Below are 27,447 nucleotides of genomic sequence, written 5' to 3'. Positions count from 1 at the left end.
CCCTGTTCAAAGGTAGCCCCAAATGAGGGCGATGTCCTCAGCACGAAAAATCAACATCTGCCCTCCATAATGAAATGCCCTCCTACTCTCATCCTAGCAGTGGAGGAGTTGGTCTACAACTACCCGCTCTTGTGTGATGACTGGGATGTCAAGCATATAGTGAGAATATTTACTGTATCAATCTTCTGTGGGCATCCATCAACTGCTTCCGAATGCCCCCAATGAAGTCCACATATCGCCGTATAGATAGCAGCGACAATCTATCAATCAAGAGAGAGCTCTCTTTTGTTTCCTCGAAACTCCAGAATTTCTCTCTCGACTCATTGAGGACTTCGAACGAACCATTTGCAAGAACCAATGAAGATCCGTTATAACTTATTTGCTACAAAAATTAAATATATTAACGAACTATAAACTAATGAGTTAAGCATCTACTACAAAAATAGATGATACTTCACTTCAATAAAAATCTATGATGATCCTGTCACATCTTCACATAGATCTACTAAGCAAAATTTACATATAAATATGGCACAATCATTGCTACATATATTTATGCATATATACGTTTACAAATAATGCAACTACAAGAATACATTTTAAAAATTTATATACATATATACAAATATATATATATATATATATATATATATATATATATATATATATATATATATATATATATATATATATATATATATATATATATAACAATACTCTGTGGAGGAACGTTGAAGTGTTGCCAACTCAGCACCTCAAATGAGTTTGATTGTGCCATCTGAACAGAAAAGCATTGAAAATCTCCATCGATTTAAAGAAGCCTCCTATAAAACATCGCAGCCCGAGCCTCCGTGGCTCCGTGCGAGCACCGACGAAACCCAGCCACCATCCAAGCTTTCTTATTCTCTGATCTAAGTCGACGACCGCACAAGCACCAGCGACCGCCTGCAGCTGGGGCTGAGGGAAGGCGAGGGGGATTGGTGGTGCCAAGGGGAGGAGAGGGGGTTGTTGGCACCAAAGCTGAGGGAGGGGAGGGGCGATCGTTGGTGCTCACGCGGAGCCACGGGAGCTCAGATTCATCGGGACTGAAGAGAATAGGAGGGGACAATGATGGAGCAGGGCCGTAGAGGGGAGAGGAGGGGGGGTTGGTGGTGCTGGAGCCGATGAAGGGGAGAGGAGGGGGTTTAGTTGTCATGCGGAGCTAGATGCGGCACGAACAGTGGGTACAGTTCGAACGATGATGGGGCGAGATCGAGTTGGTGGTGCTGGAACCTGAGGGGAGGGGCAGCTGCTGATGCTCATGTAGAGCCACAGGAGCTCAAGTTCATCAATGCCGAGGGAGGAAACATGAGGGGACGGCGATAGGGCAAGGCTGCAGAGGGGAGGAGAATTGGTGGCACGTTGAGGAACGTAATGGGGGGGCATGGGGGTAGGGGAGACGGCGGGGGGAAGGGAAGGGATAACAAAGAAAAAAAATATTTGAGGGAGAGAAAAAAAGAAAAAAAATATTATTATTTATTATTATTAATAATTTAAAATATTATTTTACTAAGGTATTAGTTTTAAAAAGAAAATATTTAGGAAGGGGGATGAAAAAAATATTATTATTATTTTATTATTAATAATAATTTAAAGCAGAAGAAAAAATATTAATTTTAAAATAATAATAAAAATATTATTTTTTAAAATATTATTTTAAAATATTATTAATAATAATAACATATTATTTTTAAAAAATTTATTTCAAAAAATTAATAATAAAATATTATTTTAAAAAATATCATTTTTAAAATAATAATAAATATATTATTTTTAAAATATTAATTTATTCTTAATAATAATTTTAATAATAATAAGAATATGATAATATTAGAAAAATTATTTTCATGCATCCGACACGAACAACAATGGGATAAGGCTGCGACGAGGGCTATGCGGATGGCTGTGACCTAGGTCTCACACTGTGGGGGCAGAGGCAGCGAAGGAAAAAGAAGAAAAAAAATATTTAAAAAAAAATATTATTATTTTATTATTATTAATAATTTGAAGCTAAAAAGTATCAATTTTAAAATAATAATAAAAATATTATTTTTTAAAATATTATTTTAAAAAATAATATTTTTACTATTAATTTAAAAATACTATTTGTATAATAACATATTATTTTAAAATTAATTTTAAAAAATTATTTTAAAAATATTATTTTTTAAAATAATAATAAAAATATTATTTTAAAATATTAATTTATTATTAATAATAATTTGAATAATAATAAAGATGCAGTAAAATCTAAAAAATAATTTTCGTGCATCCAACCGCAAACAACATGTGGATCTTTGACTAGTTTTACTATAAATTTCACTGGCATGTTCTTGCAAACAAATAATAAAACCACAAACTCAGAAATACATTTTTAAATTATTTGGCAAGGGCCAGTTGCAATGTGTGATGAGGTTGTCAAGCAAATATCATCAAAGGTGAGAAAGAATTCATAACTAATTTCATCTGTGTTGCATATGTTTTGTGTATGTAGGTGGCTACGTTTGTGTTTCATTTGATGCACAAGCATGGTATTTGATAGTACACCAACTAACACCTTCATATCTTTCTAAATTAATTTCATGTGGCAGTGAATGAATGAATGAAAACATAAGGTAAATAATAAAGAATGATTTTACAATTGGTATATGCATGGCCTTAATAGAAATTGCTATCTGAACTAAAATATCAAGATTATGTAATCAATCAATATAAAAAATTATTTATATAAATAATACCTTCTGATGAAGTCGGATGCTGCTGTGGTTGGAAAACTCCTGAACCATCTGAAACATATCGACAGTAGGGGGTGATAGTAGTTGGATGGCTACGAAAGTCTCGAGACGGTGGACTGGCTTGGGAAAGTCACAACAAGATGGCGGTGGGGTGGGCTTGGGGAAGTCCCAAGAAGGTCAACAGCCCGAGGGAGAGAGTGGTGGTCTTCAAATTTAGGAAAAAGCCACTGGCGGCGAAGTTAGGAGAGGGAGAATGGCGGATGGGTTTGGGAGAGGAGGGCCAACGAGTGGGTTTGGGAGAAAAGGAGGAGGGCCAATGGGTGGGGGTTTTGGAGGAGAGGGCTGATAGGGGGTTTGGGAGGAGAGGAGACGGCAGCCACAAGGTGGGGAACTTGACTTGAGAGGAGATGAGACAGTGACCGCGAAAGAGAGAGAAGAGAGGAGACGCAGGTTGGGGGGGCTTACCAGAAGACGGCCGCCGTGGATGTGGGGGGGAGAGAAGAAGAGGTGCGGATAGGGGGCTTACCGAAAGATGGTGGCCATGGGCATGGAACGGAGAGAGAGAAGAAGAGAGGTAGCGCGAGTGGGAGGGTTATCAAAAGACGACAGTCATGGGTAGGGGAGGGGGCTCGGAAGAGATGATGATGGTCGCCGATCTAATAGAGAAGAACAGAGGAGAGTGGGTTTGGAAAGGGAATGGGTTTAAAAAGAGAGAGAAAGAGAGAAGAGTTTTGAAAGGAAAAGAGAGAAGAGATAGGAGGAAGAAAGAAGCGTTCTACCCTTACGTTGCGTCACATTGAATGCTTTTTTTTTTTTTTTAACATGCCAGATCAGCAAACAACCTCCCAAACTCCTTCGTTAACTTATAGAAAGAGCTCTGAGATGTGCACCGAACCAACGGACGAAGATCCGACTCAATGGATGCTGGAATCCGATCAACCAGAAGAGAGTCTACATACATTTACACACACACACACACACACACACACACACACACACATATATATATATATATATATATATATATATATATATATATATATATATATATATATAACTTGGGGAGCCTCCTAGTTAAAGGAGGAATCGTAGTAATCCTATCCTAGGATATATGTTTTGGAACCTATGAATAGGATTTAGCTCACTCTAAGATAACAGAAAGCGAGGTGTGCCAATATACTGCTAACAAATTATAGATTAACCATGAACTAAAATCTAGACCTTTCAAGATCAAGGCTCAAGTATGAGACCTTCATAGCCATAAATCTCTTAAGGTACAAGATGTAGAATATAATTCTGTTGAACCAATCATCTATTCTAGATCTAATCCTATATCAATCATCTATCTAATCATTCATCTATTCTAGATCTAATCCTATATCTATGCCTATCTTAGACTAAAGACTGTCTACCTATTGGGTTGTTTACCTATTCTAGACTAAAGGCTATCTATCTAACCTAAAGTTATCTAAGGGATCCAGGCTATCTATCTATCCTAAAGTTATCTAAGGGATCCGGGCTATTTATCTAACCTAGAGTTATTGAAGGGATCCTATATTTATCCTAGATTAGGGATCCTAGATCTTTCAAGTCCAAGGGATTCTATGTTCGTCTAAGATTATAGTCATCCTAAAAGGGTTGATTCTAAATCTATTTACGACTATAGGTTATCTATAGGTTACCTAAAACGATTGTCTATCCTAGACCAAAGGATACCTAGTTATTCTATACTTATTCTAAACTATGGGTGTCCTAGACTGTGGTCTTCCTAAAAGTTGAATACCTATTCAGGCCATGGGTTAACTATCCTAAGTGGTTACTCTAAAGGTTGTCTAGACTAAGAGTACACTAAGGATGATCACTAGAATGGACACTAGGCTATGATCATCCTAAGGATTGTATGGCTAAGGAAACATTTTAGACCAGGGTTAACTATAGGGTGAACATTACTAATGGATAGGATGGATACTACTCATTATTAATAGACAGGATGTACATTAGACCGTGATTATCCTAAGGATGGACACTACTGATGGACATCGTAGACACTACTGGTGGACATGGCTATCCTAAAGGTTGTCTACATGGGTTAACCTATGTTAAACATTAACTACAGATTATTCGAAAGATCATACTATAGGTTACTTAAGGATTACCTAAAGGTTACACTACAAGTTCCCCAAGGGTGTTACCTATAGAATAAATTACCTAAGGGTTGCCTAAAAGTCACACTATAGATTATCTAAGGGTTATACTAAGGTTACTTACAAGTTAAGTTACCTACAAGTTATCTATTCTTTTTGATTTTTAATTTTTAATTTATTTTTAATAATTTTAGACTATTTCTTACGCTAAAGGTTACATTATTTAACCTATGTTAAAGGCTACCTATCTGTAGGTTATTTATTTAACTATAATTTTTTATTATCTTTATCTTTTACAATAGTATTTAAATAGTGTTTTGAAATAGTTTTGAAATAGTAAGTGGTTAAGAGGATGATGACTTCTGAAGGAAAGAAATATAGAAACAAAATATCAACCATTCAAAGGGAAACACAAACAATATTTTTACGAAATAGTAATTCCACAGGAATAGTAATAAATAGTAACTTTTGCGGAATACATTCTCGGAGATAGAGAAAGAAGAATCTAAATATTACTTTGAAAAATAAATACCATTTAAGCAATATTAAAATATTTAAAATAACAGAATAATTAAAACTAAAACTTTATTTAAAGATTATTTAAAACATAAGAGTGTATATGGTTAAAGCTTACACGATATGAAGAAAGCAAGAACAAGATGGATATATAGAATGAAGATAGCTTTAGAGAGCTTGCTTCTCTCCGACTATGACCTATTGGATACAAACTTGAAACAAAACTTTGAATCCTAATCTATTTTTGGTTACAAGGATACAACACAGAAGAGGATATTGGTGGAATACTCCCTCACTGGTTTGTAACTTTTGTCTGGTAAAAGTATTCAGGACTACTCTATGCCAGGACTTCCTAATAGAAACTCTCAGATTGTCAGGATTTGTTCCTTCGTGCTGGCACTTGGGATCTTCTTATAGAAGATTTGGTGGACTTCTTGCTTGGGGATCAAATATCTTATCGATGAAGTAACTTGCTAGTGAAGTATCTTGGGAATCATGTAACTTGCTGGTGAAATAATTTTGTCAGTGAAATAACTTGCTGATGGAGTGACTTGCTGATGAAGTAACTTGCTAATGAAGTAACTTGAGAATGAAGTAACTTGCTAATGAAGTAACTTGAGAATGAAGTGGCTTGTCGATGAAATTTGCTGAAAAGTATTCTGAAGTTTGATGGTGTTTGTTGAAAAAAAGTTTGTTGCTTTTGAGACTATCCTCGATATTTTTTATGCTGGAGAAATCTGAGACAGAGCTTGTGACAAAAGTGATATTATGATACAATTAGGGGCAGAATTTGCGAGCCAAGCTTTTTGATGGAAAAAGTCTTCTGGTTGAAGGAATCTTGGACAGAAGGTCTATGTTTTTTGAGAATCAAGTGCTTGAGTAGTTTTGCCTCAAAAACTGTGTAGGTGGTTTGCTTTTGTAGCAACTAAAGATTGGTCAGGATTTGGGATGATACCTGTTTGGTTATCTGGATGAGTCTTTTGGAATGTCTTATTTGAAGATGCTTTTGTTGGTACTGTGAACGAATTTCTTCTTTTGGTGGTGTTGATGGTACTAGAGATTAATCTTCATTTAATTAAATAAGAAGACTAGAAGAAGTATTAGCATAGTCTTTTTTTCCTTCTTCTTCCTTTTCTAATTCTGAAAGTAATTCTTGAAGAAGATTTTTATATTCAATCTTTGATTTGATGACTACAAATCTTACATTAATATTTGATTGCTGCTGAGAGAATTCTGGAGCTTTCAATGGCCAGAGATACCTGTGAAGAGTGCTGAGATAGCCATTGAATGATTTTTGACTTGGTGGTATGTTCATAATTGAATTGGGCCCACCACCTTATCTTGAATTGTCTTTCAAGGGATAAAGAAATTAATAGAGTTTGGATGAAAGTGTATTCTCAGACAACAATCCAGGAGAGTGTAAATCGAGAATAAAATTTAAAGAGAATCAAAAAATTTTGGTTTTTGATTGAAACGGTGGCTTTTTCTTGAAATAGGTTGAAACCTTCGAGGACTGGTGGAAGTAAGATTTGAAGAGTTGGACCATAGTAGTCCCACCAGTTATTGAACCAATATAGAAATTGATATGTTGTTCCGATCTTGAAGTAAAACAACTAGAAATGTCTGTGTTATGGATTTTAATAAAGAAAAGCATTATACCATACTGTAATATAATCCTAGTAATTGAAGTATTGAGGGTCATAGTTTTGTGAAAATCTTTTGAAATCACAAAGATGGTTTCCCCATGAGGTAGGTGTTAAAATTGAGAGGATTTGAATTGTTAAATGGGTGAAAGTATTTTTATTATGGTGTTTGTAATGCTTAACAACTATAGATTTTGTATTTATCAAAATATTTTTATAAAATTTTTGAATTTTTCGAACATCATCACTTGATAGGAAATGCCAATTTAAGAGAGATTTTTTCTGCCACCATCCTTAGTTCTTTTTCAAAATATTCATTTTCAATCATTATTATGAATTAAATTTTTTTTTTTATCAAAATATGGGCAAGTGGCTGTTTAAAGAGGCTGAAAGATTTGGAATGACTTTGGATCAAAATTCCAATTGCCGTTTTAAGTTTGAAAGAAACCTGCTACACGCTTTGAGAAGTTTCTGAAGTTTCTACAGCTTCCTTTTCAGAGGTTTCTGCAATTTCTTGTTGAGTAATTTTTGCAGTTTCTGTTTGAGAACTTTCTAATGACGAAGGTATTTCAAACTGGTTTGGAGGTAGTGGTAATGAAAAAAGAAGAGAGTCTCTTTATTTTTCTTTTTGAGTTTCTGTCTCTCTCTCTTTTTCCTCTTGGCTAACTGTTTTGTGCCAAGGTTCTGATGTGAAACTCATTTAATCTAAATTTTTCAAATATTTATAAAAAGAGAGATTTATTTATTTTCTAGATGCCATAGAAAGCAAAGAAAGTGATTAGTAAAAGGATTTTGAAACTAAAATTTTCTCAAGAGGCATAAGCTTTCCTGTAAAAATTTACATGGAAGAAAATCAGATGGAGAGTTAGAACCAAACCTCTAAGTGATGTTTTGTAAAATCTTGTTATGAAGAAGCAAGGTTTTGAAAAAGACAAATTTGTTTCGAAAACATGGTTTTGAAAAGGTTTTAATTAATACCTTGATAACCTAAAGGGGTTTCTAATTGTTTCCTCATATGGATAACTTTTTGAATCTATTTTTTTTTTTTCATTTTTCTCTATTTTTTTATCATGGATTGGTTTAGCATGATTAAGTCTGTCATTATCCATATCCTACCATTAGTCCAATATTTTTGATTTTCTAACATTCTAACTTCACAAAAGACATCTAAATAATTAATAATTTCATATTCTCTAGTATCACATTCTTGTATAAATTTGAGTGGATTATCTTTTATAGAATTGATTGTAAAAAGATCCCAATCTCCTTCCGAAAATTAGGTGAGATGGTGAATTTGTAAAGGATACCTAATTTCAGCTATTCTACTTTCTTCTATTTCACTATAAATTAATATATCTATTTTTTCTCTATTGTTCCTAAGTTTTTCCAAAGTTATGGAAACTCTTTTTGGGAACATATCCAAGGGGTAGTTATAATCTACAAAGGCTAATTTAACTAGTCCTTTATTTAGGGCTCTAATTATAGTATCAGAAGGAATTATATTAATATTTGGAATGCTAAATTTTGGCCAACACCAATCTATTATGAGATACTTATGGAGGCTCTTAAGTAATTCTTTAATTTCATTGGGTTGGTAAATTTTTTCAAGAATAATGCCTTGGAGTTCAAAGGATAGTATTTCTAGTGTTTTATTCCAAAGTTCAATTCTTTGTTGTTTGACTGAAAGTTGAGTTATTTGCCTATTTTTGAAGAAAGGATTAGCAAATCTAAAATCTAAGTTTTGTCCTAAGAGTTTGGTTTTGATTTCATTCTCATCAACATAAAAAGATTTTATGAGGTTGAGAAATAAATTTCCTAAGATTACTGATTGATCGAGATATTCACTTAGGATGAAGGAAGTTTTAAGACATATATTATTATTACAAATTAATATATTTGTCAATTTGTATGCGGGATCTGGACTACCTGTGGATGCTAGATTTTTAAAGAATTTTGTAGGAATTATACTTTTATGGATAAGATTTGAATCTATTTTAGAATCTATCAGAGTTAAAGTATTTATTTTGAAATCATCTATTAGTAGAGTAACTTTTATTTTCCTAAAGAATTTTAGAGTGTCATCTACTAAGAGGATTTCTTTTTCTTTATCTATCTTTTGAGTTATTTCTTGCAAGATCATTGATTTCTTTTGAAAAATTTCAAATTCCTCGAGTATATTAAAAGGGCTTGGAATAGGCCAAAGGTTTTTATGTCCTACTCCTAAGTTCTTCCTTTTAGATTTTCAAGGAGGTTTAAACAAAGATTTAGTTAAGGATTGGATTTTGATACCAGGCTTAACTTCTTCTTTTAACAAGATCTTTTGATCAGAATGGTATTCAAGAATTTTCTTATTACTTTTTTTAGATTGAAGGAGTTTTAAAGGTTTGTGTCCTGATAATGTTGGCTTAGGGTTTCTAGGGCTCAAAAGATGTTTTAATAGGATTTTTAAGTTCCTTGATAATTTCTATGGTAAGTTTGGCCAAAATGTTTGTAGATTTGTATTGTAGGTTTTAACTGGGTACAGATCTATATTTTGATTAAAAGATTTTAGTTTAAGAATGTCAGAAAGAGGTTCAAGAACCTTATTCTAAATTTTTCTTTCAGGACTGATTTCTTCTAGATGATCTTTCTCCTGGGTTTTATTTTTTGAGTTTTTTAAGAATTGTTGGATTTTAGTATCTTCAAAACTGGGCTATCTTCTGGTTCTGGTAGGTCTTTTAAATAAGTTGTGGTTTTAGACAACTCTTCTTCCCTAATTGGTCGGTGTTGTATTACCCTAGAGTCTTGACTTGTTAAGTTTTTTTTATCTTCTTGCAAGTATGGACAGAGGTATTTAATAACCTTACCTTTACATTTTTCCCAACAAACTAATATTTTTGTACCTAAACAATTGTGTTTATTATTATTATTTTCTTCTTCTATACTAATTTCTTCGGGCTGATCATGTTTTTCGAACCAATCAAAGAATCTGACATGAGCTTTGATTGTCTTCATGAAAGCATAATGGCGAGATTAGATTTTTTTTAGATTTTATTATAAAAATTAAGACACTGTTGTCTTTTAAGTCTATTGTCATCAACATAGAAGTCTTTCCTAAGTAGTTCTTTATTTATTATAAATTCAGAGTTGTTTTTATGTATATAAGGTAAAGATTTATTTTGAAAGTTTGGCCTTGGGTTTGACATGTTTATTTTAATTTTGGAGATTAACTTACGGCTAACTCTAGATCTCAGTCTAGATTCAAAATTTGGGATTAATCTATATTGAGGATAATCTTGACTTTCATCAAATTCAGAGTGAAAGGATTGAATATCATCTTGAGGATCATCTTGACTCAAATAATTGTCATCTGAATGATCAATTTGATAATTATATTCTATTTATTCGGAATCTAATGGGTTATACTCATCTAGGCTATCATAATCTATTATTTCAATAGAGTAAGAAGATTGACTATGAGGAAGGTGTCTGAAAGATCCTAAATATGGAGGGGTTAGTTCTTAGAAAAGGTACCTAAAGGTTTGCAGCTAGGAATTCCTAACTAATTTGCAAGAAAGATTTCTATCCATCTAAGAATAAACAAGGATGGGATTCCTAACTAATTTGCAACAAAAAATTTCTACGCTATAAGGATGGTGCTTAATCACTGAAAAGATTCTTACATATCTATTTAGATTTAGATTATCTATTTCCAACTTTTTCCTAGGATACTGTGCTAGAGCCTTGCCTTAGCTCTTGACATCAATTTCAAGGATGAAAGACTTAGTAAAGAAAGATCAAAAAAAGATACTCGTCTTAGGAGACATAACAACAGATAATTTTAAAAAGATCCTTTCCTTGAGAGACTTAACATAGCAAGATTAGAGATAGTACCTACCTTAGTAGACTTAACATAGGAAGATCTGAAATAGTTACCATACCAAGAGCGACATTGGAAGGATTCTCTGCGGACTGATAGTCTTCTGCTTATGAGTGGCTCTCCCTGACCTTTCGTCAATTTGATATATCCTTGAAGCAACCCAACATCCGAAGGTATGCCCAACCATATGGCCACCACCAATTATACAACCCCTGTGCTCCTCAGATGAAGCTTAGGTTTTATCAATTATACAACCACTGTGCTCCTCACAACAAGCTACAGGTTCTTACCAAAATTTTGCTGTTCAGACCAAGACTCGGTATCTAAACCAAGATCTATCCTATACTCTCTCTCCCTCCAAAACTTTAATACCATGGGTAGGACCAGAATCTGGGGGAGTCTCCTAATTAAAGGAGGAATCATACTAATTCTATCCTAGGATATATGTTCTGGAACCTATGAACAAGATCTTACTCACTCTAAGATAACAGAAAACGAGATGTGCCAAGATACTGCTAACAGATTATAATAGATTAACCGTGAACTAAAATTCAGACCTTTCAAAATCAAGGCTCAAGTATGAGACCTTCATAGCCATAAGTCTCCTAAGATACAAGATATAGAATATAGTTCTGTTGAACCAATCATCTATCTAATCATTCATCTATTCTAGATCTAATCCTATATCTATACCTATCTTAGACTAAAGGCTGTCTATCTAATTTAAGGTTATGGCTATCCTATAAGGGTTGATTCTAAACCTAGTTATGACTATGGGTTATCTATTCTAGAGGTTGTTTACCTAAAAGGATGCCTAATAACTATGGGTTGTTTATCCTAGACCAAAGGGTATCTAATTATACTAAATTGGTTGTCTATCTCAACCATACTTATCCTAAAATATGGATGCCCTAGACTGCTATGGGTGTCCTAGACTATGATCATCCTAGAGATACTATAACTATCCTAAATGGTTATTCTAAAAGTCGTCTAGACTAAGGGTGGACACTACTGATGGACAGGGTGGACACAAAGCTGTGGTCATCCTAAGGGTTGTATAACTAAACTAAGAAAACCTTCTAGACCAAGGATTAACTATCCTAAATGTTACCTAGTTTAAGGATGGACACTAGACCGTGATCATCTTAAGGATGGACATTACTAATGGACAGGATGGACACTAGATCATGATTATCCTAAGGGTGGACACTACTGATGGATAGGATGGACACTACTGATGGATATGGCTATCCTAAAGGTTGTCTACATAGGTTAACCTATGTTAAAGGTTAACTACAGGTTATCCTAAAGGTCATACTACAGACTACCTAAGGGTTACCTAAAGGTTACACTACAAGTTCCGTAAGGGTGTTACCTACAGCTCAAGTTACCTAAGAGTTGCCTAAAGGTCAGACTATAGATTACCTAAGGGTTACACTAAAGTTACTTACAGGTTAAATTACCTACAAGTTATCTATTCTTTTTTATTTTTAATTTTTAATTTAAATTTAATATTTTTATATTATTTTTTACACTAAGGGTTACATTACTTAATCTATATTAAAGATTATCTATCTGCAGATTATTTATTTAACTATAATTTTTTATTATCTTTATCTTTTATAATAGTACTTAAATAGTATTTTAAAATAGTATTTTGAAATAATTTTGACATAGTAAGTGATCAAGAGGATGATGACTTTTGAAGGAAACATGGAAACAAAATATCAACTATTTGAAAGAAAACACAAATAGTATTTTTGCGAAATAGTAATTCCACAGGAATAGTAAGGAACAATAACTTCTGCAGAATGCATTTCTCAGAGATGAAGAAAAATGAATCTAAATATTACTTTGAAAAGTAAATATTATTTAAACAACACTAAAAGATTTAAAACAACATAATAACTAAAACTAAAACTTTATTTAAAGATCATTTGAAACATGAGACTGTACATGATGAAAACTTACACGATATAAAGGAAGCAAGAACAAAATGAATATACAGGATGGTGATAGCTTCAGGGAGCTTGCTTCTCTCTGACTTTAGCCTACTGGATACAAACTTCAAACTTGAAACAAAGCTTTGGATCCTAATCTATTTTTGAATACAAAGATACAAGATAGAAAAGGATATTGATGGAACACTCCCTCACTGGCTTGTAATTTCTACATGGTAAAATATATTCAGGACTACTCAATGCCAGATCTTTCTAATAGGAACTCTTAGACTACCAGGACTTGTTCCTCAATGTTGGCACTTGGGATCTTCTTATAGAAAATTTAACGGACTTCTTGCTTAAGGATCAAGTATCTTGTCGGTGAAGTAACTTGCTAGAGAAGTATCTTGAGAATGAAGTAATCTGTTGGTGAAATAACTTTGTTAGTGAAATAACTTTGTCGGTGAAGTAACTTACTGGTGAAGCAACTTGCTGATGAAGTAACTTACTTGAGAATGAAATGACTTTCAAAAAAAATAACTAAGTTTATCTTCATGCTTGATTTTTTTTTCTTTTTTGAGTAATTGTTCATGGATGTCGCTTGATGGTGGTGAATAACTGATATCGGTCCAAATATGCTGTCTTTTGGATGTTGGGATCTTTGAACTTGAGCTTGTGTTGGATGATGAACTTATACTAGATACTAGATTGTGGACTTGATTTGATTGCTGTGGTGGTGTCGATCTTCTGCATCCTACTGATCAGCATCTATAGATGGCTTCCAATCCAGGAGAAACTAAAGGAGTTGGTGATAAAATTGCTGAATGTTGGTCTCCAGATGAATTTGATTGATGAACAGATGGTAAAGTATGAGCGGATGGCGGAGTATTTTCAAGTAAATTTCTTTGACGAGGATGTTCTACTTCTGGAGGATGCTCTAAAAGTTGCTCTGTCAAAATGTTACTTGATGATGATGATGAAATATGGATTATCATATGATAATTTTTTTGTAGGCTTGTCATTTTGACTATAATCTCGATTGATGCTAAAGAGTAATGATGGTGGCTTCGATGATGGCATTGAAAATGATGATGGTGTCGTCATTGAGGTGAAAATCATTGGTGATGATGATGCTGAAGATTCCTTCGGGATGACATTTGCTTTGAGGAAGATAGAGTGAAGGATGATAAAAATTTCATACCTATATTTCATACCATGATATCAGAACCTGAGAGAGAGAAGTAGTACAGGATAGATCTAAGGACCCATGGTATCAGAGCCGAGAGAGAGTAGTACAGGATAGATCTTAATTTAGACACTCAGTCTTGATCTGAGCAGCAGAGTTTTGATAAAAACCTTTAGCTTGATCTAAGGAGCATAGTGGTTGTATAACCGGTAGAACCTAAGCTTGGTCTGAGAACCATAGAGGTTGTATACCTGATGATGGCCATATAGTTGGATGTATCTTTGGATGTAGGGTTGCTTCAAGGATATATCGAGCCGATGAAAGATCAAGAAGAGTTGCTAACAGATAGAAGACTATCAGTCCGTAGAGAATCCTTCCAACATCGTCCTTGGTATGGTAACTATTTTAGATCCTCCTATGTTAAATCTCCTAAGATAGGTACTATCTCAGATCCTACTGTATCAAGTCTCCTAAGAAAAGGACCTCTTATCAAAGTTATCTGTTGTTAAGTCTCCTAAGATGAGTTTCTTATCAAGATCTTCTTCTATTAGTTCTTCATCTCAAAGTGAAGATACTAGGACAAACAAGGCTCTAATCGAACTTTCTGGCAAACGATTGGATAAATAGATAATCCCAAAAGTTCCAAGAAGTTCTATTTACAAATCCACAAATTAACTACTGCTAGACAATAGGATCAAAACAATATAATTTACTATTCCAATAGAAAAAGAACATGAATTAATCCCAATCCTAGCACTAAAAATTATTAAATCTACTCAAAAATCTAAATTTGAGTTCATTCATATAGGATTAGTCCAAGTAGCGGTAAAACCATTAATTAGGAAAGGAATTAACAATGCTATTCTTTTATATTTAAAAGACGATAGGTTCCTTAATTTTCAAGATGCCCTTTTAGGTATGGTTGAATCTAATTTATTTAATGGTCCAATCTATTTTAATTGTAATGCAGATCTTACTATCAAAATCAAGGACAAAAATATTTTTAAAAATTTAGAATTAGAAATAAAATTAGATAGATTTAATATATTACTTGGATCATACCCAGTCGTGGCCATATTTAGGATATACTATAAAATCTTAAATACCTTAGAACATATAAGAATTGTAAACAAAAGAACTTTAGGATCGACAGATTACTTTCAAATAGATCCAAATAAAGAAAATATATTTATCCCAAGAACTTTAGTCTGGGATCAAATCAAGTTACCTGACGACTGGTTACTAAAGAAATCAATACCAGCCATCAGAAAAGAACAAAGCAAATTAGATACAATCATTACAAATTCTGAAAGAGATGTCTCCACCATATTTCAAAAAAAAATCGAAAGAAATTTAAGTTATAGGCTAGAACCTACATAAATCCAAATAAACCCATCAAGACATAGTTGTTCTAGCTCCTCACCCTCAAAATTAAGTACCGTAAATTTTGAGCCAAAAATTCTCCAACCTAGATACGAAGAACTTCAATCTCCACCTACCTTTCCTACCTATTTACAAATAACTGATAGAAAAGACCCAGAGCTATATGTAATTAGTTCTGAATTTGAAATAGACAAACTAATTTTAGAAAAAAAAATTTACTTGGAAAAAAATTTTGAAAAATGAAATAAACATTTAATATCTCACTTTAAAGAATAAATAAATAAATTACAAATTGAGTATTATAATTCCTAAAAATGACTTGGACATAGATATCATTTTACAAATGGTATGAACTTGTAAAAGAAGACTCAAAAGATGTTAACATGATTCTAAGAAATAGTAAAGAAATCAGGAGTATCAGAATTTCAGAACCATCTAACCCAAGGATTATAATTTCTTGACAAGATGAGAAAGGAAGAATCATTGAAAAAATTCACCCTCCTCTTCAAGAAATTAGAATACCTATCAAAGAACTCAAATAACAGCGTCTCTATTTAAAATTAAGACAGATCCTCTACAAACTCCAAATGGTAGAGACATAAAAAAATATCATTGAACAAAATATTTTTATAAATCAAAATCTTAAAATTATAGATGACCAACTAATTAAAGTAGAAGAAATGATTAAAGAAAAAAATTTAAAATTCAAAATAAAGTTTCTTTATCCATTTTTAAACCCTTTGAAATAGATAAAAAACAGTCAAAAGAATTAAATACTGACATTATGAAAGAAATAAATAAAAAACTTCAAGCTACAGAACATATTCAAATAGTAAAAATTATCCCAGAATAGCAGCCACCTTAACCCAACATATTTCAAAATCATCAGATACTGAAACTCTGAGTGAAGAAGAACATCAAGTGAATAAAATTATTAGTTGGAATGATTACCCTAGAAAGCATACTACCCAAGACCTACCCTTCTAGACTTAATCTTAGAAGAAAGAGACCAAATAACCCAAAATCAATATTCGGCTAATATTATTTATGAATGGAGTATATATGGGATAATTGAATATGACATTCAAAATACACTTCAAGAGATGATCATGGTATCAAATGCCTATAAAATCAAAAATACACCTGACCATGCTATTGTTCAAAATATTGTAGCAGGTTTCACTGGCCAACTCAAAGGTTGGTGGGATCATTACTTAGATGATATTGATAGAGAACAAATTTTCACTGCAGTTAGAAAAACTGCAGATGGAGTAATCCCCAAAGATAAGGAAGGAACAGACATACAAGATGCCGTTCCAACCCTTATCTTTGCAATAGCCAAATATTTCATAGGTAACTCATCAAAACTAAGAGATAGGACAACAGAGATCTTATCAAATTTAAGATGTAAAAAATTACAAAAATTTCATATGGTATAAAGATATTTTCTTAACAAAAGTGATGACCAGAGAGGATTGTAACCAGCTCTTTTGGAAAGAAATTTATTGCTGAACTTCCCTCAGTATTCCCTGAAAACCCTGAAAAAATTAGGACTAAACTTAAAAACTAAAATAATGATAGAATTCCAAATGATAAATTAACATATGGAGACCTCATTAATATTATAAATGAAGAAAGATTGTTACTTTGTAATGACTTAAAACTTAAACAACAACTTAAAAAAGAACAGCTAAAGTCCAAAAAAGAGTTAGAAAACTTTCGTGAACAATTTGGTCTTCAACCACTCAAATTCTAGAAATCTAAAAAATCCAAAAAGCTTTGTAACAATTACTACAAAGAAAAAATCCAATCCTTTGGAGAAAAACCTAAACCTCCATTAAGTGACAAAAGGATTAAATCATCTCAATTTAAGCCTAGAAGAACCAGCTGGTCCAAAACAAAAGTATCACCACCCATTTGTTACAAATGTGGTAAGGTAGGACATTTTAGTCGAAATTGTAAAGTAAAAAAAAATTAATAACTCAATAGATTAATCAAATCTTTTAAAATCAATAAAAACTTAATTGAAGATCTTACTTTTAGAATCAAATTCAAATTCTGAAAACTCTCAGAATCTTGAAGATGATATTGAATCATTCTCAGAATTTGAAGATAAGAAAAAAATCTATATACTTACAAAAGAACAAAATCTATTGATAGATTTTATTGATAAAATAAAAAATCCTGAACAAAAAAAAGAGTATCTATCCAAACTCCAGAAAACTATATCCAAAGAAACTAATACAAAAAAAATAAAAATAACTTATAACTTAAACAATATTTTTAAAAAAAAATGAATTATAAGAAAAGAAAGATTTAACTATTCAAGATCTTCAAATAGAAATAAATCTTTTAAAAATAAAAATCAAACAAATAAAAGAACAAATTGAACTTTAAAAGGATAAAAAATCTACAGATAGTGATCATGAACCTACAGTTATCGTAAATCAAATAAGTCTACAAAAATGATGTGTCAAAATAATTCTAATCATAGAAGATGAATTCAAACTCAATACAATAGCATTAATAGATTCTGGAGCTAATTTAAATTATATCCATGAAGAATTAATATAATAAAATATTTGGAGAAGACAAATGAAAATCTAAAAACTGCTAATGGCTCAAAACTCAAAATTAAATATCAATTAACAAATGTAAAAGTTTGCAACAAAAATGTTAACATTAAAACTTCTTTTATTTTAGTAAAAGATCTAAATCAATCAATAATTTTAGGAACATCTTTTTTCAATTTAATTAAACTATTTTATATAGATGAAGAAGGGATTACTGCAAAATTCTCAGAACAAGATTTGCATTTTCAATTCATTTAAAGTATTTTCAAATCCTCACCCATTACACATTAGAGTTTTACATGAAAAGATTTTACAAAAAGCTCTTCCTACTCTTTCTACCTTAAATCCTCAACATCGAACAAACTATCCTTTCACGAGAAGAGGAACAAAAAAATAAATTCTATATGAGAATTTTCCAAGCCCATCCAAAAAATTCAAACCACTTTAGCCAAGACAATCATCAGACAACATCTTTTCGAGAAGCAACAACCACTATTCAAACAAAAATAGTGATGCAATTTTCCATCAATCAACTAAAAAGAAAAGATTCTATTCATATATCAACAAGCAGCAGTAAACAACTACTGCCAGGAGACAATGATTTAATTTTCCATCAGTCATTTAAAAGCAAAAAATTAAACTCTATCAAAATTTCCTTAGCTTCTAAAGAAAGACTTCGAAACCACTTATAAATATAAGTATGAAATTTTTATCACCCTTCACTTCCCCTTTATCTTCTTTAAAGCAAATGCCGTCCCAGAGAAATCATCGGCATCATCATCACCAATGGCTTCCACCTCAATAACGACACCATCATCATTCTCAATGCCATCATCGAAGCCACCATCACTCTTCAACATCAATCCAGATTAAGTTCAAAATGACAAGTCCACAGAAAAATTATCATATGACAATCCATATTTCATCATCATCAGGCAACACTTTGACAAAGCAACTTTCAGAGCATCCTCCACAAGTAGAACATCCTCGCTAAAAAAATCTATCTGAAAATATTCTGCCATCCGCTCACACTCCACCTGTTTATCAATCAAATTTATCTGGAGACCAACATTCAGCAACTTCATCATCAACTTCAGTTTCTCCTTGATTTGAAGCCATCTATAGATGCAGACTAGAAGGATGCAGAAGATCGACGCCACCACAACAACCAAATCAAGTCCACAATTCAGTATCTAGTACAAGTTCATCATCCAATACAAGCTCAAGTTCAAAGACCCAAGCATCCAAACGACAGCATATCTGGATTGATACCAGCTATTCACCACCATCAAGCGACATCCATAAATAATTACTCAAAAAAGAAAAAGAAATCAAGCATGAAGACAAACTTAGTTACTTTTTCTGAAAGCCACTTCAATCCCAAATAAGTTACTTCATCAGCAATTTACTTCACCAACAAGCCATTTCACCAACAAGTTACTTCATCAGCAAGTCACTTCACCAACAAGTCACTTCACCAGCAAGTTATTTCATCAGCAAGCCACTTCACCAGCAAGTTACTTCATTCTCAAGACACTTCACCAACAAGTTACTTCATCGATAAGATACTTAATCCCCAAGCAAAAAGTCCACCAAATCTTCTATAAAAAGACCTAAGTGCCAGCATGAAGGAACAAGTCCTAACAGCCTGAAAATTCCTATTAGAAAGTCCTGACATTGAGTAGTCTTGAATATCCTTTACGAGGTTGAAGTTACAAGCCAGTGAGGGAGTGTTCCGCCAATATCCTCTTCTATTTTGTATCTTTGTATCCACAAATAGATTAGGATTCAAAGCTTTATTTCAAGTTTGCATCCAGTAGGCCCTAGTCGGAAAGAAGCAAGCTCCCTGAAGCTATCTCCATCCTGTATATTCATCTTGTTCTTGCTTCCTTCATATCGTGTAAATTTTCATCATGTACACTCCCATGTTTCAAATGATCTTTAAATAAAATTTTAGTTCTAGTTATTCCGTTGTTTCAAATATTTTAGTATTACTTAAATGATATTTACTTTTTAAAGTAATATTTAGATTCGTTCTCATTCCTCTCTAAGAAACGCATTCTGCAAAAGTTACTGTTCATTACTGTTCCTGCGGAATTACTATTTCGCAGAAATACTGTTTGTATTTTCTTTCAAATGGTTGATATTTTATTTTCATATTTCTTTCTTTCAAAAGTCATCATCCTTTTGACCACTTACTATTTCAAAACTATTTCCAAACACTATTTAAGCACTATGGTAAAAGATAAAGACAATAAAAAATTGTAGTTAAATAAATAACCTGCAGATAGATAATCTTTAACATAGGTTAAATAATGTAACCTTTAGTGTAAGAAATAATCTAGAAATATTTAAAAAATAAATTAAAAATTAAAAATCAAAAATCAAAAAGAATAGATAACTTTGAGGTAACTTAACCTGTAAGTAACCTTAGCTAACCTATAATGTGACCTTTAGGCAACCCTTAGATAACTTAACCTATAGGTAACACCCTTAGGGAATCTGTAGTGTAACCTATAGGTAACCCTTAGGTAACCTGTAGTATGACCATTAGGATAACTTGTAGTTAACCTTTAACATAGGTTAACCCATGTAGATAACTTTTAGGATAGCCGTGTCCACCAGTAGCATCCACCCTCTCCATCAATAATGTCCACCCTTAGAATAATCACGGTCTAGTGTCCACCCTATCCATTAGTAATGTCCACCCTTAGGATGATCACGGTTTAGTGTCCACCCATAGACTAGATAACATTTAGGATAATTAAACCTTGATCCAGAAAGTTTCCTTAGTTTAGTTATACAATCCTTAGGATAACCACAGCCTTATGTCTACCTATCCATCAGTAGTGTCCACTCTTAGTCTAGACGACCTTTAGAATAACCATTTAAGATAGTTATACAATCTCTAGGATGACCACAGTCTAGGACACCCATAACAGTCTAGGATACCCATAGTTTAAGATAAGTATAGTTAAGGTAGGCAACCACCTTAGTATAACTAGGTACCCTTTGGTCTAGGATAGACAACCCATAGTTATTAGGCAAACTTTTAGGTAAACAACCTCTACAAAAAATAACCCATAGTCAAAACTAGGTTTAGAATCAACCCTTCTAGAATAACCATAACCTTAGATTAGATAGACAGCCTTTAGTCTCAGATAGGTATAGATATAGGATTAGATCTAGAATAGATGAATGATTAGATAGATAATTAGTTCAACAAAACTATGATCTATATCTTGTATCTTAGGAGACTTATGACAATGAAGATCTTGTACTTGAGCCTTGATCTCGAAAGGTCTAGATTTTAGTTCATAATTAATCTATAATCTGTTAGCAGTATTTTGACACACCTCACTCTTTGTTATCTTAGAATGAGCAAGATCCTGTTCATAAGTTCTAGAACATATACCCTAAAATAGGATTACTACAATTCCTCCTTTAACTAGGGGGCTCCCCAAGATCCTGATCCTACCCATGATATCAGAGCCCGGGATGGAGTAGTAGTACAGGATAGATCGTGATTTTGACACTCAGTCTTAGTCTGAGCAGCAAAATTTTAATAAAAATATTTAACTTGGTCTGAGAAGCATAGTGGTTATATAATCGGTAGAACCTAAGCTTGGTCTGAGGAGCACAGGGGTCGTATAACTGATGGTGGCCATATGATTGGACGTACCTTTAAAAGTTTGGTTGTTTCAAAGATATATCGAGCCGACGAAAGGTCAAGGAAAGCCACTAATAGGCAGAAGATTATCAATCCGTAAAGAATCCTTCCAATGTCGCCCTTGGTATATAACTATTTCAGATCTTCCTGTGTTAAGTCTCCTAAGATAGGTACTATCTCAGATCCTGCTGTGTTAAATCTCTTCTAAAAAAAGATCTCTTATCAAAATTATCTATTGTTAAGTCTCCTAAGATGAGTTTCTTGTCAAGATCTTCTTCTATTAGTTCTTCATCTCAAGGTGAAGATACTGGGACAGACAAGGCTCTAATCGAGCTTTCTGGCAAACAGTTGGATAAATGCATAATCCCAAAAGTTCCTAGGAGTTCTATTTATAAATTCACAAATTGGTTACTACCGGACAATAAGATCGAAACAATAGAATTTACTCTCCCAATAGAAAAAAAAAATATGAATTAATCCCAATCCTAACACTAGAAATTGTTAAATCTGTTCAAAAATCTAAATTTAAGTTCATTCATATTGGGTTAGTCCAAGTAATAGTAAAACCATTGATTAGGAAAAAAAATAACAATGCTATTCTTTTATGTCTAAAAGATGGTAGGTTCCTTGATTGTCAAGATGCCTTTTTAGGTATGGTTGAATCTAGTTTATTTGATGGTCCTATCTATTTTAATTGTAATGCAGATCTTACTATCAAAATCAAAAACAAAAATATTCTTAGAAGTTTAGAATTAGAAGTAAAATTAGATGGGTTTAATATGTTACCTGAATCATGTCCAACTACGGCCATGATTAGGATATACTATAAAACCTTAAATACCTTAGAATATATAGAAATTGTAAACAAAAGAACCTAAGGATCAACAGATTACTTTCAAATAGATCCAAGTAAAGGAAATGTGTTTGTCCTAAGAACTTTAGTCTGGGATCAAATCAAGTTACCTGACGACTGGTTACTACAGAAATCAATACCAGCCATCAAAAAAGAACTAAGCAAATTAGATATAATCATTACAAATTCTGAAGGAGATGTCTCCATCAGATTTCAAAAAGCAATCCAAAGAAGTTTAAGTTATAGACTAGAACGTACACAAGTCCAAATAAACCTATCAAGACATAGTTGTTCCAGCTCCTTACACTCAAAATTAAATACCGTAAACTTTGAGCCAAAAATTTTCCAACTTAGATATGAAGAACTTCAATCTCCATCTGCCTCTCCTACCTATTCTCAAATAACTAATAGAAAAAGCCTAGAACTATATGTAATTAGTTTTGAATTTAAAATAGACAAACTAATTTTTTTTTAAAAAAATATTTAGAAAAAAATTTTGAAAAATAAAATAAATATTTATTAACTCTCTAAAGAATAAATAAATAAATTACAAATTGAGTATTACACCTTCCTAAAAATGACTAAGACACAGATATCATTTTTCAAATAATATGAACTTATAAAAAAAGACTCAAAAGATGTTAATATGATAATAAAAAATGATAAAATAATCAGAAGTACCAGAATTTCAAAACTATATAATCCAAAGATTATAATTTCTTGACAAGATGGGAAAGGAAGAATCATAAAAAAAATTCACCCTCTTCAAGAAATTAGAATACCTATCAAAGAAACTCAAATAACAGTCTTTCCATTTAAAATTAAGACAAACCCTCCAGAAATTTCAAATGGTAGAGACATAAAAAATATCATAGAATAAAATAATTTTTTCAATCAAAACCTTAAAACTATAGATGACCAACTAATTAGAATAGAAGAAATGATTAAAAAAAATTTAAAATTCAAAATAAAATTTTTTTATCCATTTTTAAATTCTTTGAAATAGATAAAAAACAGTCAAAAAAATTAAATATTGATATTATGAAAGAAATAAATAAAAAAAATTCAAACTGTAGAAGGCATTCAAACAGTAGAAGATACTCCAGAACAGTCTACTAAACCTATGATAGTAGCCATCTTAACCTAACATGTTTCAAAATCATCAGATACTAAAACTCTGAATGAAGAACATCAAATGAATAAAATTACTAGTTGGAATGATTACCCTAGAAAGATACACTACCCAAGACCTATCCTTCCAAACTTAGTCTTAGAAGAAAGGCCAAATAATCCAAAATCATTATTCGGCTAATACCATTTATGAATGGAATATAAATAGGATAACCGAATATGGCATTCAAAATACACTTCAAGAGATGATCATGGTATGAAATGCCTACAAAATCAAAAATACACCTGACCATGCCATTATTCAAAACCTTATAGCAAATTTCACTGGCCATAAAAGGTTAGTGGGTTCATTACTTAGATGATATTGATAGAAAACAAATCCTCATTGCAGTTAGAAAAATTGCAAATAGAGTAATCCCCAAAGATAAGGAAGGAACGGACATACAAGATGCTGTTTCAACCCTTATCTTTGTAATAGCCAAACATTTCATAAGTGACCCATCAAAACTAAGAGATAGGACAACAAAGATTTTATTAAATTTAAGACCTAAAAAATTATAAAATTTTATATAGTATAAAAATATTTTTTTAACAAAAGTGATGACTAGAGAAGATTGTCACCAGTTCTTTTGGAAAGAATTTTATTGCTAGACTTCCCGCAGTATTCTCTGAAAAAATTAGGACTAAACTTAAAAACCAAAATAATGGTATGATTTCATATGATAAATTAACATTTGAAGATCTTATTAATATTATAAATGAAGAAAGATTGTTACTTTGTAATGACTTAAAACTTAAATAGTAATTTAAAAGAAAATAGCTAAAGTCAAAAAAAGAGTTAGAAAACTTCTGTGAATAATTTGATCTTCAACCACTTAAAGTCTAAAATTTAAAAAATCTAAAAAATTTTGTAAAATTTGCTACAAAGAAAAAACCCAATCCTTTAGAGAAAAACCTAAACTTCCGTTAAGTGACAAAATGATTAAATCATCTCAATTTAAGCTTAGAAGAACTAGCTGGTCCAAAACAAAAGTATCACTACCCATTTGTGGAAAATATGGTAAGGTAGGACATTTTAGTCGAAATTGTAAAGTAAAAAAAAAAAATTAATAACTTAAAAATAGATGAATCAAATCTTTTAAAATTATTAAAAATTTAACTGAAGATCTTATTTTTAAAATCAGATTCAGAATCTGAGAACTCTCGGAATCTTGAAGATGATATTGAATCATCCTTAAAATCTGAAGATAAAATAGAAATCTGTATAATTACAAAAGAATAAAACCTATTGATAGATTTTATTGATAAAATAGAAAATTCTGAACAAAGAAAAGAATATCTATCCAAACTCAAAGAAACTATATCTGGAGAAACTAATACCAAAGAAATAAAAATAACTTATAACTTAAACAATATTTTAAAAAAAAATGAATTACAAGAAAAGAAAGATTTAACTATTAAGATCTCCAAATAGAAATAAATCTTTTAAAAACATAAATCAAATAAGCAAAGAAATAAATTAAATTTTTAAAGGATGAAAAATCTATAAACAGTGACCATGAACCTATAGTTATCTTAAATCAAATAAGTCTATAAAAATGGTGTGCCAAAATAGTTCTAATCGTAAGAGATTAATTCAAACTCAATACAATAGCATTAATAGACTCTGACGCTGATTTAAATTGTATCCATGAAGAATTAATACCAATAAAATATTTTGAGAAGATAAATAAAAATCTAAAAACTGCTAGTGGCTCAAAACTCAAAATGAAATATCAAATGACAAATGTAAAAATTTGCAATGAAAATGTTAACATTAAAACTCCACTCATTTTAGTAAAAGACCTAAATCAATTAGTAATTTTAAGAACTCCTTTTCTCAATTTAATTAAATCATTTTATATAGATGAAGAAAGAATTACTGTAAAATTCTTAGAACAAGATTTGCATTTTCAATTCATTTAAAGTATTTTCAAATCCTCACCCATTACACATCAAAATTTTACATGAAAAGATTTTACAAAAAATTCTTTCTACTCTTTTTATCTTAAACCCTCAACATCGAACAAACTGCCCTTTCTTTCATGAAAAGAGGAACAGAAAAACAAATTCCATATGAGAGTTTTCCAAACTCATCCACAAAATTCAAACTACTTTGGCCAAGATAATCATCTGGCGACATCTTTTCGAGAAGCAACAACCATCATTTAAACAAAAGTAATGATACGATTTTCTATCAATCAACTAAAAAAAAAGATTCAATTCAGATATCAACAAGCAGCAGTAAACAACTACTGTCAGAAGACAACAATTTGATTTTCCATCAGTCATTCAAAAACAAAAAATTAAACTCTATCAAAATTTTTTTAGCTTTTGAAGAAAGACTTTGAAACCACCTATAAATACAGATATGAAATTCTTATCACCCTTCACTCTCCCTCCATCATCATCACCAACGACTTCCAACTCAACGACGACACTATCATCATTCTCAACGCCATCAACAAAGCCACCATCATCATTCTTCAGCATCAATCCAGATTAAGATCAAAATGACAAGTCCCCAGAAAAATTATTATATGATAATCCATATTTCATCATCATCAAACAACACTTTGACAGACCAACTTCCAGAGCATCCTCCAGAAGTAGAACATCCTCGCCTAAGAAATCCACCCGAAAACACTCCACCGTTCTGCTCACACTTCGCCACTTGTTCATCAACCAAATTTACCTGGATATCAACATTCAGCACTTCATCACCAACTCCTTCAGTTTCTCCTAAATTTGAAGCTATTTATAGATGTAGACCAGTAGGATGCAGAATATCGATGCCACCACAGCAACCAAATAAAATCCATCATTCAATATCTAGTACAAGTTCGTCATCCAACACAAGCTCAAGTCCAAAAACCCCAGCAACCAAAAGACCACATATCAGGATCGATACCAGCTATTCACCACCATCAAGCGACATCCGTAAACAATTACTAAAAAAAAAAAGAAATCAAGCATGAAGACAAGCTTAGTTACTGTTCCTGAAAGCCACTTCATTCCCAAGTAAGATACTTTACCAACAAGCCACTTCACCAGCAAGTTACTTCATCAGCAAATCACTTCACCAATAAGTCACTTCATCAATAAGTCACTTCATCAGCAAGCCACTTCAACGACAAAGTTACTTCACCAGCAAGTTACTTCATTCCCAAGATACTTTACCAATAAGTTACTTCACCGACAAGATATTTGATCCCCAAGTAAGAAGTCCGTCAAATCTTCTATAAGAAGATCCCAAGTGCCAGCATGAAAGAAGAAATCCTGATAGTCTGAAGAAGTCTTGGTACCCTGAGAGTTTCTATTAGGAAGTCTTGACATTGAGTAGTCCTGAATATCCTTTACCAGACAGAAGTTACAAGCCAGTCAAAGAGTTTCACCAATATCCTCTTCTGTCTTGTATCTTTGTATCCAAAAATTGATTAGGATCCAAAGCTTTGTTTCAAGTTTGAAGTTTGTATCTAGTAGACTATAGTTAGAGAAAAGCAAGCTCACTGAAGCTATCTCCATCCTGTATATTCATCTTGTTTTTGCTTCTTTTATATTGTGTAAGCTTTCATCATGTACACTCCCATGTTTTCAATAATCTTTAAATAAAATTTTAGTTCTAATTATTTTGTTATTTCAAATATTTTAATATTACTTAAATAATATTTATTTTTCAAAATAATATTTAGATTAGTTCTCCTTCATCTCTTAAAAATACATTCTGTAAAAATTA

General features: G+C 32.0%; 1 protein-coding gene across 13 annotated transcripts in view; it reads right to left on the bottom strand.

The window, feature by feature from the left end:
• Positions 1 to 27,447, bottom strand: part of LOC105032852 (uncharacterized) — a 67,667-nt gene that overhangs the window by 7,791 nt on the left and 32,429 nt on the right. The window contains exon 7 of one of the 13 annotated variants that reach the window (XR_012138621.1): positions 12,858 to 13,299. The exons of the other annotated variants lie outside the window; for them this stretch is intronic. The gene's annotated coding sequence lies outside the window, so the exon portion shown is untranslated. Of the gene's footprint in view, positions 1 to 12,857; positions 13,300 to 27,447 lie in introns of those variants that run through there. 13 annotated transcript variants of the gene reach the window in all.

Source organism: Elaeis guineensis, chromosome 1 (genome assembly GCF_000442705.2).
Source record: "Elaeis guineensis isolate ETL-2024a chromosome 1, EG11, whole genome shotgun sequence".
NCBI classification, from domain to species: Eukaryota; Viridiplantae; Streptophyta; class Magnoliopsida; order Arecales; family Arecaceae; genus Elaeis; species Elaeis guineensis.
This window is presented reverse-complemented; position numbering and strand designations above follow the sequence as displayed.